The sequence below is a fragment of the Theropithecus gelada genome, chromosome 12, assembly GCF_003255815.1.
Source record: "Theropithecus gelada isolate Dixy chromosome 12, Tgel_1.0, whole genome shotgun sequence".
Taxonomy (NCBI): domain Eukaryota; kingdom Metazoa; phylum Chordata; class Mammalia; order Primates; family Cercopithecidae; genus Theropithecus; species Theropithecus gelada.
Genome location: NC_037680.1, coordinates 67,796,699 through 67,810,670, shown reverse-complemented (window position 1 = coordinate 67,810,670; position 13,972 = coordinate 67,796,699). Strand labels below are relative to the sequence as shown.

Here is a 13,972-nt window from a genome sequence, read left to right as displayed (position 1 = left end):
GGACTGCACATGTGCTGATTCATTTAATCCTTACTATAACCCAAAGAAGGCAGCTCTGCAAAATTACCCACATTGTGCAGACGAGAAAAAGGAGGCAGTTTAAGCTACAAGGCCAAGGTCCGGAGGCTACCAGGCAGAAGAGTCAAGTTTCAAAAACCAGTACTGTCTCCAGAGACCAGCCCTTCACCACCGCACCACATAGCTTTTCACTATAGAGAGGACTCATCTCAATGTAAGCTCAGTCGTGCTTGCCCCAGAGCAAAGCCTCAATGACCAAACAGAGCACGGATTCTAGGTAGAATAAGGTGTGTGTAACTCAGCTTGGATCCCATCCCATTGTCATGTCTGAGCCCTCAGTGTGTGTTTAAGAGACGGTGAAGGAGGGAGAGTGAAGGCTGAGACGCTGGACAAAACATAGAAGGCCCTGTTCACCACCCCTCCCAGGAAGGGCAGAGCAGTCTTCTTCCGACCTGACCCGACCTAAAAGGACCCAGCCTATCAGTGCAGAGCTCGGCAGGAAACTGCTGAGCAGGACACTTGTGTCCAGCAGACGCCAGGACCCAAAGGCTGCAGCAGTGGCAATACTCAAAATGCAGAGGGGGTTGGGGCATGGGCAGTGGCCCCATTCAAGCCTCATCATGGAAGTAGCTCTCTGAATCTAGGCAGCTTCATTTGGCAGGACGAGGAAATACTGACCAAAAATAAATATCTTCACTTTGTCATAATAGTGTATAAAACACTGTTAAATACCACTATTATGATAATTTACTAAGAATTAATAACTTGATTTAAGTCATCAGTCACTAAAATTCCCATCCTTGTATCATTCAGAGTAGAGTCCCACCTTGGGGCTTCTGAGCCTCTTTTTACTGCCTAGAAAGTTCTTCCATCCTCCTCATTCTCTAACACCAAATCATCCTTCAGGCAGCTGTGTGAATGTTTATTTCCTAAGCCAGGCTTGTACTGCAATCTAATTTTCCCTCTCTCCGCCTTTCTCACAGCCCCCTGTCCTTTTCCTTCACAGTATCGATGCCAATTCATGAATATATATTTATCTGTGTCCATTTCCACAATGTCTCTTTCCCTTCACATTCATGAGAGCAGAAACCACACTGTTTTGTTCAACATTAAAGACTCAGTACAGGACAGGTGTGGTGGCCCATACCTGTAATCCTAACACTTCAAGAGGCTGAGGAGGGAGGATCACTTGAGGCCAGATCAAGACCAGCCTGGGTAACAAAGCAAGACCCCGTCTCCACAAAAAAATGTAAAAATTAGTGGGGCGTGGAGATGCTGCCTGTAGTCCTAGCTGCTTGGGAGGTGGAGACAGGAGGATCACTTGTGCCCAGGAGTTTGGTCCTGCAGTGAGCTATGATCACACCACTATACTCCGGCCTGAGCAACAGAGAGACCCTGTCTCTAAAACAGAAACAAAAACGCAGTACATAGTACAGTGCCTGAAATATACTAGGCACCTAAACATTTGATGAGTTAATAAATGAACACATTAAATAACTAAAAGTCACCCTTCCCTACTTCTAAAAGTATTACATATGATTTTTAAATTAGGCCAGGTGTGGTGGCTCACACCTGTAATCCCAGAACTTGGGAGACCAAGGCAAGAGAACTGATTGACGCCAGGAGCCTGGGACCAATGAGACATTATCTCTACAAAAAATTTTAAAATTAGTTGGGCATGGAGGCGCATACCAATAGTCCTAGATACTTGGGAGGCTGAGGTGGGAGGCTCACTTGAATCCAGGAGTTTGAGGACACACTGAGCTATGATCACACCACTGCATTCCAGCCTGTGCAACAGAGCCAGACCCTGTCTCCAAAATAAATAAATAAATAAATAAAGTGAATTATGACATTTTCAATAAAGGCTAAGTTATTTTGTGCTCTATTAGAAAAGCCCCCCAACTGCAGGCTCCCATAGCAAACACAGGTTTAGACGTGAACTTGATCAATCAAGAACTATTTATAAACAAATACAAAACCAATCCCTTTCTTGTACACTAGCAACACTAACGAGAAATGTACTAAATAATTCATTCACAATGACCACAGAAACCTTCATGGTGCTTCATGCACCTTGGCAGGAATCTAACAAAAGGTATGAAAGAGTTTTACACATAAAACGATAAAATTTCATTGAAGGACATAAAAGACCTATTAAAGAGGCTTATGAGGTTTGTGGATGGGAAACCATGAAACCATAAAGATGTCAATTCTTCCTGAATTTCTATTCAAATGCAACACAATTTGAATAACACAAAATTAAAGAAAAAAGCCCCACAAGTGACAAGCTTGTTGAACATATGTGCAAGCTAACCTGTGGGGGAAGCAGAGGAGAATGTGATGTGCATGTGATGCGCCAACTGACGCAAATATGGAAAATGGAATTTTGTGGGAATTCCAACAATTTAACTGTATGAATGTGTAAGTTACTTTCAACATTTCATTGTGCTTCAAGTATTTTCTTCTTTTTTTTTTTTTTTTTTTAGTTGTGAAACAGTAAGTGTTGTAAGTTCAGAAGAACAACAAGGGCATCCTGAGTCTAGGAAAACTGACAGAGAAGATGGGCACAAAGCTGGGCACAGAAAGATGTGTCAATGTGATAGGGGAGAGGAGCTTCTCGGGGGAAGGAATGACCCAGAACAACAAGGTAAAAGCACAAGACACAGTTGAGAGTGAACCAAGTACGGCTCACATGGAATGTACTTTCCCACAGTAGGCCAGGCAGTGACAGAACCTAAAAAGGTACAGTGAAGTGACCACGGCAGTGTTATCTACAAAATGATCCCCCCAAAACATGGTACAATGGTGACATAAGTTGGGACATGTGAATATTATATCTTTCTTTTGGGAATTCATAGTACACAGTCACGAATGAAGGCCATGAGAAGTCTTTCTACAAAGAAACTTAACCAACTATTCTAACGTGTACCTGGCCAAGGATCCCCTTTTACAGGAACATCTATCAACTTTATGGGTGGGTTTTTTTTTTTTTTCCAACTTACTAATTTTTTACGGAACAACTCACTTTGGGTAACACTATACCCTAGTAACTCAGCCTTTTAAAGGTCTGAACCAGAATGAGGGCTTGAGGATTTGCAAAGGGCCAAGATAGCAGGGAACAATAAATCAGACATAGTGACTGACAGGAGGAATGTAAGGGTCACAGAAAATGAGGAAGTAGGTGATGTTCTAGAATCCAAAGTCAAGATGGTGATGAAAAGGCTATTAGCAAAAACAGTGAAGTCCACAGGGGACCAAGTATTATGTAAGAGGTAATAAATTTGGACTTCGACAGGTTTGGAGAGACAGATATCTCCCTAGAAAGAAAACTAAGCAAGAGGTTAAGACTTGGAGTCAGTTTCTCAGATCTGTCCCCTGTGAACTTTCGGAGGTGAGCAAGTCTCAAGTACAATGAAGGAGTTACAGTGGTGACCTTTAAGACACTTTTCAATAGCAACTTTCTGCCATTCCAAAAATTGAAAATTTGAAATAAAAATACCAACATAATCAAGTTCTATCTTTAAAGTGTGAAATGTGTGAACGTAGGATAAAAATAAACAATTCAAGATGAATTTCAGTAAATGGATGAGAGGTTTTTAAGAGATCATGCAATTACAGCCACTCAAGAGACATCTATGAACCTTTATAAAGCTGACATCAGGCGTCTAACTCTATTTTCCTCCCTGAATGTCACAGAATACCTGCAGAATACTACAGCAAATAAGCCCTGAACCTGACCAATGTGGCAGTTCATATATTTTTATGAATAGCTCTCAACACTTTGAAAATTTCAGGCAAGTGAGAACTTTTTCATAAATAGCTCACTATATCAGGGGTAGCTCAAAACTGTGATCTACCTATTATGACTATTAGCAGATTATATGAGGACCACAAAAATAACAAGCCACGCAAATTGGCATAGGCCCAATGTCTATGAAAATTAAGCCTTTCCTTAAAGCATTTAGACTATGGGTCTAAAATGAATAAAACAGTGACCAATCACTCTGAAGTACTTTGAAGGGAAAAAATGATCAGTTAGGAAGCTAGTATATTTGCAATCCGAACATCACAAATAGCACTCAGGATCTAACATAAAATTTAAAGCAAAGCAGCAACGATGGAGGAGAGAGAAGGTGTACACTGGAAAATGTAAGTGGCACCAGCAGGAATCTTGCAATTAAGGTTCTTTGTGTATTTTGGGGGAGCTTTGTTGTTGTAGTTGCAGTGTGAAAATGCTTTCATGTAACCAGTGAAAATTAAGTAGGCAAATGACGTGTATATGTACTATAACGTCAATAACTAATAATCTGTTCCACTGTCCTTTCAATTCAATTTTCTAAAAAATCTTTAAAGACATTGCATTCTTTTTTTAAACAAATTTAAAAACCTGTAATGTACAATTCTGAACTACATTACTACATTTTCATTTTAACACAAGAAAATTAAGCCATCTGTGCAATCTTAAAGCATCTTGAGTCCAGGAAGAATTGGACTGAAAGTCCCCGGAAGGCAGAGATTTGGTTTTCTCTTAAGCCTCTCTTAAGTTATCAAGGAAAGACAGGCCCCTCGCGTTTTCAGAAACTTATCAGGTGCTTAACTGATAAGCAAAAGAAGAATGTCCATTTTTACTTTTCTGCTATTTCTAAAACTGCCTATCTTGGGAGAATACAAATTCCACACCAACTCTCCTCCCGAAACCCAGCTCTGCAACGGCATCCACACCGCTTCATTCTCACACATCAAAGATCTGAGCTCCAAGACTGGATGCCCTGTGGCATGCTGCTCGCAGGCAGACTGGAGACCAGAGATCAGTCAAACTCCCTGAAACTCCCAGATGACAATCTATTCCTGAAGATAAAGGCATGGCCAGCGAGGGGGTAAGAAAAGGGACCGGCTATTCAGTCTCTCACTAGCAGGCTGAATCTTGTCTCCCTCAGTTGAGGAAGGAGAATGACACAGGACTGAGAAGCCAAAGCCCTCAGAAAAGGACAAACTGAGAAGCAGTTCAATCAATTCTCCTAGCTTTGGACCAGCCAAGGACACCTGCAGGAACCCTGACTCCAAGTGACAAAGGAAAGTAGCCAGGAAGGAGAGGGACAATAGGTGGGCTCTCCCTCTAACTCCTTAAAACGAACTCCTTACAAGTGACCAAAGCATCAACGTACTCACCCATAGAACCAAAGTATTTGCCCAAAGCTTCACAGTACTCATTCAAAGCTTCACAGTACACCCTACCTGGTGGCACTTCGTTGTTCTGGGAAGCAAGTGGTCTCTGAGGCTTGATCTCTGGGCTAGTGACTCAATTCCCTCATCTACAAATATCTCCTACTAAAGGACAGTGATGAGAAGGAAATCAACCTACAGAAAGTACCCAGCATGAGGCCTAGCACAAAGCAAGCACCCAATACTTAAAAAACAGTAGCATGAGTTATATCATATAACTCATTATGAATGATTCATTCTTTGGAGACTTGGCATGTCTGGTCCACAAGAGCCTTTTAAAATGCAAATATGACTGAAGTCTATTAACAGCCTTAGTTGACAGCCACGTTGAACACAGGATGAGGAAGGGATGCTGGCAGGTGTGCAGAGAAGAGGGTTGGCAGAGGTACCAAGGACCTGCCATGCACCAGGGAAGACACTGTTATTCAAACCTTCTCCCATTGAATGGTAGTTTATATATCATTTTTTTGGACCTCAGTCAGGGTTCTGAACCTGAACCCTTTCACATCATAGGAGGCTGGAGGAAATAAAACCTAAGTCGGAGAAGAAGCTGGCACCTGTGTTCAGTTCTCTTCCTTCTGTTTGTTCCCAGCTTTTGTCTCAAAAGCAAGTGTTCCCCTGGCCTTGGTCACTACAGCTGTCATAGCCATTTTCATTTCACCAACATCCACTCTTGGAATGCATCCCCCTGCCCTGCTAAAACGTCCCTGAAGGCACAACGGATTTCCTTTCTTCCTTTTAAAATGTGTCTAATGCATTGCCTTGCATGACCTGTGTGCTTAATAAAATATGAACTGATGAAGAAGAGGCTGAGAACTGCAAAGACCTACCAAAGGCTGTAAGAGTGTAATGCTGGGAAACATCCTTTTTCCTCCTCTATGCTGCTCACGGGAAGTTGGAAGGTGGTCACCTGCTAGAGTTTAGCAAACCATGTGTCTGCCTCTCCTCCAGAGGCAAACGTCTAAAACAGCCAGTGGAGGAGAATTTCATTGCCCGAGGAGACTAAAGTTACTGTCACCTATACCACAAAACCTGAGAAGACCCCAAATGGTGTCCTAGCTTGAAATAAACAAGGCAGAACTTCCAGTCTTCAAATTCTTATCTTAGAAACAAAACAAAACAAAACAAAAAACCCAATATTGACTTTTCCATTTGCCCAGGAGCATTCTGAGGAATCCACAAACAATCCATGATGCCAAGTGTTAAACTCCATTCTGCTCCTGTACTTGGTGTCAAGGTCTGGTACCTCCTGCCCAGTGCCACTGTCAGTGCCACCCTAAGGACAGACACCACTGCTATTCCCTTTTCATGCAGATGCCTAAACTAGTTTACTTCCCCTGTGGGGAAGGGATGAGCACAAAAATCATGCAGAATATGTGTTCCCACAGAGCTCAGAACGTTGATGATCTCAGAGGATATTGTACAGAAAGACCCTTGACACTTCCCTAAGGAAGAATGTCTTCTGTAAAAGGCTACTGCCAGGACAAAAAGCATGTGCTGAGAAAAATCTACGGCCTGCTGCTGCGAGTGTTTCCAATTCTGATGTCCCACTTCCTCTTTATAAGCACATTCCTTCCCTCCTTATTTCTCTTCTTAAAAAGACACTCTGGCATTGGGTCTCAGTTAAGAAGCAAAGTGCAATGTTCTATTAAAGGCTGTAAGATAAAAAGAGCTTAAAATGGATTTCAATAAACATAAAAGCCTTGAATGCAATATAAGATCTACTGTGTTCTACCACGTTTAATGTTTGGAAAAAAGAACTTATTTTTAAATGTTGGCAGCCTAACTTTTTAAAAATAAAGTTTCATTCACTTACAGCTTATTCACACAGGCCATAACATACAGCTCTTTAGCAATACAGTTCTAAGAGTTGTAATGTCCTAACCTGGCCTTCCAAACCTATCTCACAGTGGTTTTTGGAAGAATCAGTAATAGATGTGAAAGTAATTTGAAATCTGCCAAGGGCTAATCAACTAGATAATCAAACTTGTTATTCCTATTATTAACACATATCATAGCATACAGTATATACCTAAAGAGTATGGACTTTGGAATTCCAAATCGCACTTCCACCACTTTCTAGTTAGCTACACAAGCACAGATGGTCCTCAATTTAAAATGGTTCAACTTAGGATTTTTTGACTCTACAACGGTGCAAAAATGATAGGCATTCAGTGGAAATCGTACTTAGAATTTTGAATTGTGATGTTTTCTGGGGCTAGCCATATGCAGTATGATACCCTATCGCAATGCTGGGCAGTGGCAGTGAGCCGCAGCTCCCAGTCAGCCACACAGCCACAAGGATGAACAACCAATACTTTACAGTGGACCGTGTTACCAGATGACTTTGCCCACCTGTAGGCTAATGTAACTGTTCCGGACACATTAAAGGTTCGGTACATTAGGTGAATTTTCAACTTACAATATTTTCAACTTATGATGGGTTTATCAGGACATAACCCCATTGTAAATCTAGGAGCTTCTGTACGGTGTAAGGGGCAAGTTACTTAACTCCTCCAGGCCTCAGTTTCCACTGGAAAATGGAGATAACACCCACTTTATCAAGTTGTTGTGATGATGAATATAGTAAATGTATGTAAAATTCTTGGCACATAATGAACACATATTAAATGATAGCTCTAATTATTGTTAGGCTAATTAAAATTCAAATGTTCGGCCAGGCGCAGTGGCTCACGCCTGTAATCCCAGCACTTTGGGAGGCCGAGGAGGGCAGATCACGAGGTCAGGAGATCAAGACCATCCTGGCTAACACAGTGAAACCCCGTCTCTACTAAAAATACAAAAAATTAGCCGGGCGAGGTGGCGGGCGCCTGTAGTCCCAGTTACTTGGAAGGCTGAGGCAGGAGAATGGCATGAACCCGGGAGGCGGAGCTTGCAGTGGGCTGAGATTGCGCCACTGCACTCCAGCCTGGGCGACAGAGCGCGACTCCGTCTCAAAACAAAACAAAACAAGAAATCCAAATGTTCAGCTATTGAAAACAGTAGAAGGGAGATAGATGAGACGACAATCTTACCCAAAGGAGGACAAATGCTAAAAACATGGATGCTACATGCTGGAGATCTCTTCTTAGCCAAACACCACCCACTCACGTCACTCCCTCTTCTTCCCCATGATGTCAGACGTTCCTCCTTGCTTTGCATAACTGTGCAGCGATCAGGGAAAGTTAGTTTTTAACTCCAGGCTTGACAAAGTGATGATTCATCCTGGGAAGGGGGTACAGCCTGTTGCCAGCCTTATCACACAATCAGGCATCCACCAGAATGGCCAGAGGCCAGAGACCAGAGACCAGCCACTTAGGATTCTGCTGTCTGTCCGCATCTCCAGTAGTGGCAGTGTTCAGATGCTTTACATTTTGTTAATGTATAGAACAATGAGTACTTGAGAGGAATTCAATTGTGTTGTATTTTATGAAACAATTCACAGCATAAGTGAAAAGTCCAAAATGGTAAGACAACAACAAAACAAGTCTCCCTCTGTTAGCTGCCCCAGCACAACGTTTTGCCAGGCAGTGTGTTAGTTCTAATGACAAACAGCTTGACAGTTGGACACCATCCCACTTCAACTTCACATCATAATGGCTCCTGAGGACAAGTCCCAGTGCTTTTCAGCCTGGCCTGAAAATTTGACCACATCCCCCACGAAAAAGACAAACCCTCAGCAGTAGCTTACACAGCTCTTTCCCATTAGCATTTAGTGGGCAGGAGACATTTTTTCCCCCCACAGCAAGCTCCTAATTCGCCTTCTTAGGTTAAGAGGCTTTCAAACTCGGTTCATCTCAAAATAAATGGCCAAAGGGGTGATTTAATGGCGGACCCTCAGCTTGTCAAAGAGGCAGCTCTGGGCCACTTCCCAATCCTGTCTGCAGCCAGACTACTACAACAGAATGTCTCCTAAATTATCACCACAGTAATTCTAACCTTCAGTCCGACTTTGGGAATCCTTCCACCAGTGTCCCATAGGTACAAACCATGAATGCCTGGAAATGTCAGCCTCCTCCCAAAACAGTTTTGCTTGGAATATCCCATTCAAAAAACACACATCATTCAATCCCCCATAGCTTCCTCCCCACGTCAGCCAATCCTTTGGGGATTCTCGATTCCAATCTAGGAAAGGGTCGCTTAACAAATGTCTGACATATTACGTTTAATTCTACCACCTCTAAATGATCCTCACACAGAGAGTGAAAGCACAGAACACTTGAATGCCAGGGCTCCTCAGTTCAAACCCCAAACGCTGGTGCGTGTGGTGTGTTTTCTGGGACAGACTGTAAAAGTGTTTTTCAATTGTGTTACATAGTCTGATTCATTTATAGCAATGTCTAATTTTCTGGTGGTTTCTGCCCTCAAATAGTCCTAGAAAACTGTTGTACTATATTATACTATTAAAAAAAATTATATCAAAATTGATTCTATAAAATTTGTCTCCTACCCATTCCAGCCAATATCCACTAGTTACACACACAGACCCAGAGGCACACACATACACACCATAATAGTTCATAGCAAAATTTTTTCAATTCTCAAAAAAAAGGGGGGGGGGGAGGGCTTCTTTCACTGTAATTAACAAGAGTTGCTTTGAGCAATCTAACATTGGGAGCGCCTAGAAACTCAAGAAGCACACAACTTGTTGCAGCAACAAACGTTGGGCCGAAGCCTGAACAGAGCGCTACAAATGAGCTCCAGAAACTCACAGGGCCCTTGAACAAAATGTTGTGTGTTTGCAATTACCTCTCCAGCGCGCTCTCATCACCCTCTCCCAACCCTCTCCCCAAGTCTCTTCCCGGTCCCAGCACCCTTCGTGGCTCCCGTCTCTAATCTGCTTTCCATTCCAGCCCCGCCCCCTTCTCCTTCCCTCTCTGGGACCGTGAATCAATCCCATCCCGGGCAGGAAACGAGACCCAGGGCAACCCCCTCCGCTGCGGCGGAACAAAGGAGGCGAGCGCAGCTGCACGCGCAGGGAGGCCCACAGCGTCCCGGGCCCCTCCTCCCCCGCCGCCGCCGGGGCACACCGCACCTGAACCCCACTCCCCAGGACGCCCCATTGTTCTCCCTCCGCTTTCCTGCCCGGAGGAAGCCACACCGTGTCTTTCCAGGAAGCCAGGAAACAGCTGTGGGCCACAGGGATGGAGGGGCTGTGGGTGAACACGAGGACAGCCAAGATTCGACTCTCCCCACAGGTACGAGAGGCATGTGGCAAAGAGCGAGCAACTTAGTTTACAAGCCCTTCTTCCCTCCCGCCACCCCCGAAGCCACTGCAGAGCCACGACCACCCTCCGCGACCTACAGCGTGCGCGGTTCCCGCCGCAGCGCCGCCTCCCCCGAGACAGCGGCAGAACCCGCTGACCCCCGCCCGCAGGGGGGGACCGGGCCAGGGACCGCGGGCACAAAGGCGCGGGGCGTGCGCCTCGGGGGCCGCGGCCGGACGCAGAGAGAAGGGCAGGGGAGAGAGAAAGCGCTCGCGCTACCTTGCTTGGCGCTACCTCACCGGGCGCCACTCCGCCTCCACGTCGTCCTCGCTCTCCGGTGGCGCTCCGGGACGCGGGCCCTACCCTGGGCTGCGGGGCTCCCGACGCGGCTGTTCGGCCAAGGCTGTCCCGCGGCTGCTGGCCGACTGCGCGCCCCGCGCTCAGGCACTGCCTCCACGCGCCGCGGTTGAGACTCCCGTGCGCACCCGGCTGCGGAGTGCTCAGCGGCGGCGGGAGGAGCCCGGCCACTCCCCTCTAGCCCGCTGGCGGAGGGGCCGGCCGAGGGGCGGGGGCGACGACCTCGCTGCCTGGGATTCGCCCCTCGGCGCGCGGGCAGGAACAGGAGCCACCGCCTCCGAGCCGACTCACCTCCGGCCGCCCGGTGCCGGCTTCACAGCGCCCCCCGGTGAGCGTCGTGGCGGCCTCCGCGCCTTGCGGGTTTGCGGCCCGACCCTCTGCACAGGGGGTGAGCCTGGATGGGACGAGGCTTGAGGGAAGGAAGGGCGACCGTCGCGCCCCCCACGGAAGGCAGTCTTTCTACCTTTTTTCTTCCAGACTTATTGACATAAAATGAGAAATACAACGTTTGACAACTCGAAGCCAGCCTGGGGGCACATTCCGGCAAAGAGTGGAAGTAAGTCTCAATTTTTCCTCCTCCCCAAGATGAAAATGTTTGGATGCCAAGAATATCAGAAAATATTAATTTCACAGAAAAAGAAAAAAGAATACTGAGTGGTGTTTCTTCATTTACAAGGCTTTTAGTATCTTTTAAATTACTTGATCTCACATTGTGGGTAATAGCTACTGGCCAATTCTTTATGTTATAGATAAATGAGAGAGAGTTTAAAAGAAATTTGAAATATCCATACATATTTGAATAGAGTGTATTAACTGGCCCTGAGTAATGATCAGTGATGGGGTATATCATACAGGCATGTAGGGGCCACAGAATCGGGACACCCCACACACACACACCTTCTCACTCAAGCCCTATTGCCTCATTGGAGAATTTAGAACAATCCTCTTGACCCAGGTCCTGGTTTCTTCATCTCCGCACAGGGAAGGGTGCGCATTCAAACTTACTCACTGGGTGAGGTGAGGATTACTTGAGTGAGGTGTTAAAAGCACTGTAGACACAGTAATTATTACTCATGGTTCTAACTACTTTATCCTGTAATGAAATAAATTGCCATAAATGGGACAGTTTTAAATGGACTGACCTGTATCTGGAAACTGTCACTAAAGTGAGGTGGACTAAAGAATTCAGACCATATATAGTAACTGTTCCCACTGGCATGAGAACCACAGGCGCTGGGATTTGTTAAATGCCACTAGTAGAGTTTGGAAAGGTGGGACCTTCACAGACTGTATCTGCTGGGAACTGCCCCGTCATTAGATGTCACCATCAGCATCACTTCAGATGTACAGGTGGTGCGATAATGTCCTAAACTAACACATACTGGGTACCAGGGACTGTTCTTTGTTTAATCCTCACAAAAACTTTGTGAGGTAAGTTTCTCTCATTATCCTTGTTTTACAGACCAGCAAAGCCAAGGACAGAGAGGTCTTCAGGGAATACATGGCTATGGTGGTTTGAAGACTCCCATTAGAGAATGGATATTAATTGCCCTCCTTTTGAATATGGTCTGGACTTAGTGATTTGATTGTAACAAATAGAATACAGCAGATGTGATGCTATGTGACTTCCAAACCTAGGTCATAAAAGGAGACAAAGTTTTCACCTGGCTCTCCCTTGGGACACTCACCTTTGGAACCCAGCTGCCATATTGTGAGGAAGCTCAAGCCACAGGGAAGCCCATGTGTAGGTGTTTGGGCTGATGGTGCCAGCCGAGGACCCAGTCTACTGCCAGTACAACTTATACCAGGCATGTGAGTTGGCGAGCTTTTGAAAGAACTCTGACTGACCACGCTGCCTGAGAGACCTAGAGAGAAAACCTAGCTGAGCCAAGTCAGGCCCCGGGAACGTAAGTGATAATAATAAAAGATTGTCATCTGGGTGGTGGTTGCATAGCGATAGACACCTAGAACAGTGACAGAGGTGGAATTTGAACCTAGAAAATCTGACTCTATAGTCTTCACCACAAACTATCAAGCACACTACCTCAGACCTTGATAACCTAGCATGATGAAAACCCTGGAGATCCCAGCCTTCACAACAGACAACATATGAACCTGCTACCTGGTGATGTGTGTTAGACTCACTTCTCCATTTTGCTTGTCTGAGTTTAGGTTCTGAAGTGACTGCTTATAGCAGTTTGACAGTTCATGGAACTTCTGACCTCTACTGTCCAGTTCAGCTTTTCAAAAATAGCGGAAATGCAGATGGCAGGTTCATGAATATAAAATGTAAACAAATTGAAGAGTGGGGAAATTCTATAAACTTTTGATCTTGGGATGTGGCCAGATTTTAGAAAAAGTAGGTTTGAGACAACTATGTGCTGAGTAGGTCTATTGAAAGAGCTAGCTGCCAGAACGAAAGTTTTGAAACTCCTGACTCAAGAAAGGGATAGGACAGAATTATGTCAGAACAGTTTTGACTCTAGAGGGACCTAGCATAGTGGGGACAATTAAGACTTTCTCTCTGTTTTTAGCAAGTTCTAAAAAGAAAATAATAGAAACTGTAGAACACATCCTAATAAACACTAAGAAAATGAACCAAGTTATTAGCTAAAAATATTTCTAGAGAAAAACCATGCCTCTCTTTTAAAAATACTGTTTACCTAGTTTTCATAAATCTCAAAACCCAAGCTTCTGAAGACATACCATGAGGTTTTAAAACACTTTTACCTTCCTGGCCATTTTTTTCAAAAACCAATCAATCAGCAACTTTTGAAATTATAAAAAGCAGATTAAAGTTATTCTCACAATTGTCAAGAATAGGTAACAGGCTGGGCTCAGTGGCTCACACCTGTAATCCCAGCATTTTGGGAGGCCGTGGCAGGTGGATCACAAGGTCAGGAGTTCGAGACCAGCCTGGCCAATATGGTGAAACCCCATCTCTACTAAACATACACAAATTAGCCAGGCGTAATGGCATGCTCCTGTAGTCCCAGCTACTTGGGAGGCTGAGGCAGAAGAATCACTTGAACCCGGGAGGCAGAGGTTACAGTGAGCCAAGGTTGCGCCACTGTACTCCAGCCTGGGTGACAAAGCGAGACTCCACCTCAAAAAAAAAAAAAAAAACAAAGAATAGATTAAAAAAATCCATCAATTACAAAGGC

General features: G+C 44.8%; 1 protein-coding gene across 6 annotated transcripts in view; it reads right to left on the bottom strand.

The window, feature by feature from the left end:
* MYO1B (myosin IB) overlaps positions 1–11,166 on the bottom strand; it is a 181,158-nt gene extending 169,992 nt beyond the window's left edge. For 4 of the 6 annotated variants that reach the window (XM_025404094.1, XM_025404098.1, XM_025404097.1 and 1 more), the window contains exon 1: positions 10,731–11,081. The gene's annotated coding sequence lies outside the window, so the exon portion shown is untranslated. The other 2 variants (XM_025404093.1, XM_025404095.1) reach the window with 2 other exon arrangements.
* Positions 11,167–13,972: the final 2,806 nt, after the last annotated feature.